Here is a 6,243-nt window from a genome sequence, read left to right as displayed (position 1 = left end):
GTCCATTCCTTGGACTCGCCGAGTCCAGGCGCGAACCTGCGTCCAAATCCGCGATCATACTCGGCGAGTCTAGGCTCCAACTCGCCGAGTCTCTTTACAATTAACAACAATAAATAAATGAATAATACTTGGGAATCCGGGCTGTTACAATCAAAGTGACGGATTTTACCCTATTACGCAACTCTCGGTTGAGTCTAAACCTTGTAGGGATGAGTCGGTTACTTCAAGGATTATCAGAGCTTTGTTGCATGTGATTGTATTCATGAGGTGGGTGGTTGGCATTATATGGAGTTCTTCAGCAGCTGATGGTAGGGTGAGGTCGGGAACCTAGGAAAGCCTAAGGATTGCTTCAGTGGATTCAGTTGTGTGGATTAGCAAGTGTTGGTTTTTGGATTTGAGAAGGTGACTTAAAGGATTCGGTAGGATTCTTGATGAAAGTATGGATAGGTGTGGAAGGTAGTATTAGGCTCGTACTACTAGAAGCACAGGATCCACACTTGGAGAATCTATGAAGCCTGTGGGATAAGGATTCTTGGGAATATTTGGATCTCTGTGGCGTGTCGTCTTGGTATGGTGTTGAGCACTCAGGAATAATGGGGTCCAGGTTCTAGTTCCGGTTTCGTGGCAGCTACTTAGCCGATCAATGTGCGGACACAGGAGTTTATCTCATCGGAGATTACCCGCGGTATTTTGGAGTGGGCCTTAGTGGTCTTGAGTTCAGCCAAGATTAAGAGATTTTGGAGTTCTTTGAGGGTCGTCTTGGGGCCTTTTGGGTCGGTATTGTGGTAGGGCGGTTGGGGGCTCATCGGGAGCCGAGGATCTTATTGTTAGTCCTTGTCATTTGAGTTCCATCATTTTATTTGTAACCTTCAATATTTAAAATCCTTTTAAGATAAAATTTAAATTCCATTTAAACATATGATTTTTGGTAGGTATAACAGATTTTAATTAGTCAGGAAGAAATTCTAAGACAGATATAAGGATGTCATGTGGCAACGCAAGTATTTAGATGAGGAAGATGATACAATTTTAGGTTTCCTTTATTAAATGATTATTAAATGAGATAGATAGATTTGAGATATTTGATACACATTTAATATTTTTTCATTTTTATTTCAACAAAATATTTGTTATAAAAGAAAATGATACGAGATCTTTGATGCTAAGCTAAAACATTATCATTTATCCGGTATCTTAGGACGTAGGTTACAATTAAAAGTGATGAAGAATATTGACACGACATGGTCCAAGAGTCAGAATTAGATTCTAGTTCCACGTATCTCTAACTAAATTCATCACAACCCGTTCTGTTCCTTCGTTGCCGAAGACGGCATAACCCTCTTCGCTCTTCACCTCAACCTCAGGCGTTATGCAGATTTCGTGAAAACCCTCACTGGAAAGACCATTATCTTGGAGGTTGAGAGCTCTGATGCGATTAACTGTGTCAAGGCTAAGATACATGACAAGGAAGGGATCTCTCCCGATCAGCAGACGCTTATCTTTGCCGGAGAACATCTAGAATATGGTTATCAGACTCTTTCTTATTACAAAGTTCAGAAGGAATCTACGCTGCATACAGATCTTTGTGAGAACGCCAATGGGTAAGACCATCACTATGGGAGTTCGATGCTCAATTACCATTGGTAACTTGAAGGCCAAGATTCAGGACACAGAGCAGATTCCACGGAATCAACAGCACTTGATCATTGCTGGGGAGAACCTCGAGGGTCCTAGAACTTTAGAGGATTATAACATCAAAGATAACACTCCATTGCACCTAAGTCAACAGTTTGAAGATGAAATGCCGATTTTTGTGAAGATTCTCCCAGAGAAGGTCATCACGCTGGTGGTGGAAAGCTCGGAAACAATTCGTAAGGTTAAGGACAAAATTCAGGAAGTAGAGGAGATTCCATGGCGTCAACAGCGTTTAATGATTGATAAAACGAGCCTCCGGAATGGTAAAACTTTGAGGGATTATAACATCAAGAAAGAATCTACATTAGATTTTGTTTGGTCGGAAGTATGTGATATGAAGATTTTTGTTAGGTTTCACGACAAAACCATGGCTCTGTTGGTGGGGAGCTCGGACACCATTAATAATGTGAAGGCAAAGATTTCGGAGATAGAACATGTTCCACGGGAGATGCAGCGTTTGATCTTTGATTGCATGGGACTCCAGAATGCTAAAACTTTGAGGGATTATAACATTCAAAACGAGTCTACATTGGACATGATTGTGGTGATGGCAAGAGGTTTTAATTGGCTTTCCCTTATCCTCCTGATGTATGTGCTCTATTACCAACACTACTATTTTATAAAATGAAATATATTATACATAACAATTATCACATTTTGGAATATTTTATTAAATGAAAATGCATTCCTATTACTCGACAGAAATATGCTAGATTGCATTCACCAAAGTAAACCCATTTGTAATTTTCAGGGTTTTTTCTTATATCAAGTATCATATAAAAAATAGGTTCTTCACAGAATTTGTTGATCATGTTTTAAAATTTTTTTTTACAGACATCTACATTTTTCATCTAACATCTAATACCGTGGGGCCCATGCGAAGCATGGGTTCATTTTTAGTTGTCATAATTGCTACTTGTTAATATCATTCACTTTTACTTTTTTATTCCCCTTTATTATCAACATTGGAGGGCATTTATGGTATTTGACAATATATAAATTGCTCTTTAGCTAACAACTCCCAATGATAGGTGTGGAATCACAAGCTAATCAAGAATGAATTCTCTATTGGTCGTTGACAATATTTAACAACATGGATTGAAATTTATGGTATTTGACAATATGGATTGAAATTTATAGATTTAATGTATGTCAAATGATTGTAATTTATGGATTTACTTTTATATTTGTTGGTTTTAAAATATATATTTGATGTATGTTTAAAAAATTCGTGTGTTGAATATGTAATTATTTTATTTTTTAATTTCTTTATTAATTTGTAAATTTTTTTATAATGCCAAAATGCGTCGCTAATCTGTCACAAAAAGAAAAAAAAAATTGTAGTAATTTCGAGATTCCGTCGGTAATCTGTTAGTAAGTTATTCCAAATTCCATCGGTAATCCGCTAGTAAGTTATTTCAGATTCCGTTGGTAATTTGTTAGTAAAATTTTCCATCGATAACAAATTCCGTTGGTAATTTGTTGCAAAATATATTCTGTTGGTGATCCATTATTATTTCGGATGAAAAAATCCATCACTAAGAATTAGTCATAGCCGTTGGAAACCCGTTACAAACAATTAGCGACAAGAATATACCGACGGATTTTGGTGTGTTACAATTCCGTCGATAAAGAGCATTAGCGACGGATTACTGGCGGTTTTGGCCGTCGGTAACGCTCTTTTTTGTAGTTGTGCAAAGTCGCTATTTTAGAGCAAGATTTAGAAACTCGTTCATCCTGTTATTTCGTTTTACTATTCTTTTCAACCTGATGTCATAAAATGGGGAAAATGGATTGAAACCCAAGTTATTGATAATTGATTACATTTTGTGGATTTTGTGATGATAGAATTGGTTCTTCAACTAGATGAAATTAATCAATGTTGGTTTTGAAGAACCCATTTATGGATTTAATGGTGCAAGGCAATCTTTAATAAAAAGTAGAATCATTCAGCACAGCAACTCAGAGGTTCCAACAAAATAGCATGTTAAAAATTCAGATCTAAAAATTCAAAGCCTCTTATAGACCTCTTAAAAATAAATTTAGATTCTGCCAAACAACCTGTTACACATACTAGATTGGATATGCTCCTTCAAATGTTGATTTTGAGTTTTGTACGTAGGTCCTGCGGAGTCAACTTAGTGGAGAACCTGAATTCATAACAAGTAATGCAATAATTTCTCTAATTTAGCAACAACTTCATCCCATGTACTCTTTTTCAAGGATGCAACCTTCTCACAAGCCTACGGTCAAACAAAATCAATATATATATATATATATATATATATATATATATATATATATATATATATATATATATATATATATATATATATATATAATTAGGTTCAAATGTTTTCAACAAATATTGTGTGCACATATGGACCAATCAGAATTTAGCACAAATAAAATTTAAAATAAATCAATAATGGTAAATTAGTAATATTGCATGTATATTAAATAAATTCCAAAACTAAAATCAATTAAATCCCTATAAAATTGCAACCAGTTTTTATACCCTACAAAAACCACCATAACACAAAAATAATCAACGTGTTCTTTCCCCGCAGTAGTCGTCGATAAACACCAAATCAGAACCACCGATGTATCTTTCTTCATCGGAGACTATCGCATCCAGCGAGTGTATTATGATCAAGGATATTTTTGGTACTTGATATGAAGCAAGAGACAATCGCGATCTACCACCGCCTTGCCTCCTCAGGATGGTGCTTATTGTTGCCACACCTATACATGGTATCAACTTAATGTTTTCACACAGGGTGCCGACTCCATGTGTGCAACATGATGCGAAAATTTATAACAGGTTTATTATTTCATCCAACTCTCTCAATATTTTGGGTTTCTCTAATCAATAAATTTATTTGTAAATGCGATTTATAATCTTGGGTTTAGTTTTATCTTGATCTGAATTTGATTAGATTCTTTACGGAAGAAAAAAAAATCATTGATACTTCTACATGTTAATCACCCTCTTTAAGTTTCCATCTTTCTTATTAGTACTTTTTATATAAAGTGAAATAACCCAAAATTTTCGTTTGAAAACTTTACTAAAACCATAATATCAAATATCATATAATAAAAAAAAACCATAAGTCGTGTATCTCAAAATGTCATAATAAATGTCTTAAATCAAATCTGATGTCAAAGATCATGTCAAAAATATCAGAATCTAACTCCCAGGCTAAAATTGTGGTGTGTGTCATGCCATCATCCTGAGCCATTCCCTTTGCTAGTTGATGTACCTGAAACCAAAACTGAAAATGTAAGCACGAAGCTTAGAGGGCTCCCCCAAACTACCACATACCACACAATAACATATAAAGTAACTACTTGGACTTGCCCACTGCATCGGACCGAAGTTCGGAATAACTTGGGCCTCGCCCACTGCATCGGACAAAAGTCTGGAACTACTAGGGTCTTGCCTTCTGCATCGGACTGAAGTTCGGAACTACTAGGGTCTTGCCCTCTGCATCGGACTGAAGTCCGGAACTACTAGGGCCTTGCCCATTGCATTGGACCGAAGTCCGGAACTACTACGGCCTTGCCCTCTGCATCGAACCGAAGTCCGGAATAACTGAACACAGCATAACATAATCACAAAACATATAACATAACACATATACTGCATCAGGCTTTCCCGACATCTGACCGCAGTCCGGAACACATAACACATAAACATCCCTGAATCACAAAGACATCAAGCAAACAAAACTACTTCTCGGGACCACCCCGGCATCGGACCGCAGTCCGAAACTACTATAATTTAAACGGGTCAGCATTGTGGCCGTAGACTCGTTCCTACTAGAAGGAAACTCACCTCACACTGCTAAAGTCCCATAGACACAATCCCACACTGCTGAAGTCCCGCAGGCTCAACCCCAGCTGCTGGATGACAGATTCCCAAACTGTCAACAATAACACCGAATTAAAATTTGGGTTCCACTAAGTACAAACTTTGGATAATTACTACATTAACCCAAGCTTGGCTTACTCAAACCCAAGGCCCAATCCTTAGGCCCAAAGTCAACTGGGAATCAAAGCCCAACATATGGCCCAATTTTCCAAATTGGGCCCAAGCCCATATATGGTCTTTTTCTAAGGCCCAACATCATATAATCATTAAGGCCTAAACTGTGGCGCATCTATGGCCCAATTTTCCAAATTGGGCCCAATCCTTCATATGGGCCTTACCCTAAAGCCCAACTAATTATTCTAGTCCATTTGATTATTCTTTGATGGCCCACTAATAAACCAATTACCAAAGCTCAATCAAAAGGCCCAACACAAAGCCCAAGTGAAATTAGGGTTGGATATCAAATAATGATTAGGGTTAAGTTTCCTACTTAACCCATTAAGGACTTAACCCACTAAGGACTTAATCCATTAAGTCCAATATTGCTTAGATTAATCTTTGTCAATGATTATTATTTAATACTTCAAATAATGATTAGGGTTAAGTTTCCTGTGTGTGTATGCCGATTAATTCTCCAAATTAAGGGTTTTATTAAGTCAATTAGGGTCCATTAG

At 36.9% G+C, this 6,243-nt stretch overlaps 1 pseudogene; it reads left to right on the top strand.

The window, feature by feature from the left end:
• Positions 1 to 593: 593 nt before the first annotated feature.
• Positions 594 to 2,618, top strand: LOC145049911 (polyubiquitin-like; annotated as a pseudogene).
• The last annotated feature ends 3,625 nt before the right edge of the window (positions 2,619 to 6,243 follow it).

This window comes from Lactuca serriola, chromosome 5, assembly GCF_051521515.1.
Source record: "Lactuca serriola cultivar US96UC23 chromosome 5, Lser_US96UC23_V15, whole genome shotgun sequence".
In the NCBI taxonomy this organism is placed as follows: Eukaryota; Viridiplantae; Streptophyta; class Magnoliopsida; order Asterales; family Asteraceae; genus Lactuca; species Lactuca serriola.
The sequence above is the reverse complement of the archived record's forward strand: the minus strand, read 5'-3'. Positions and strand labels throughout refer to the sequence as shown.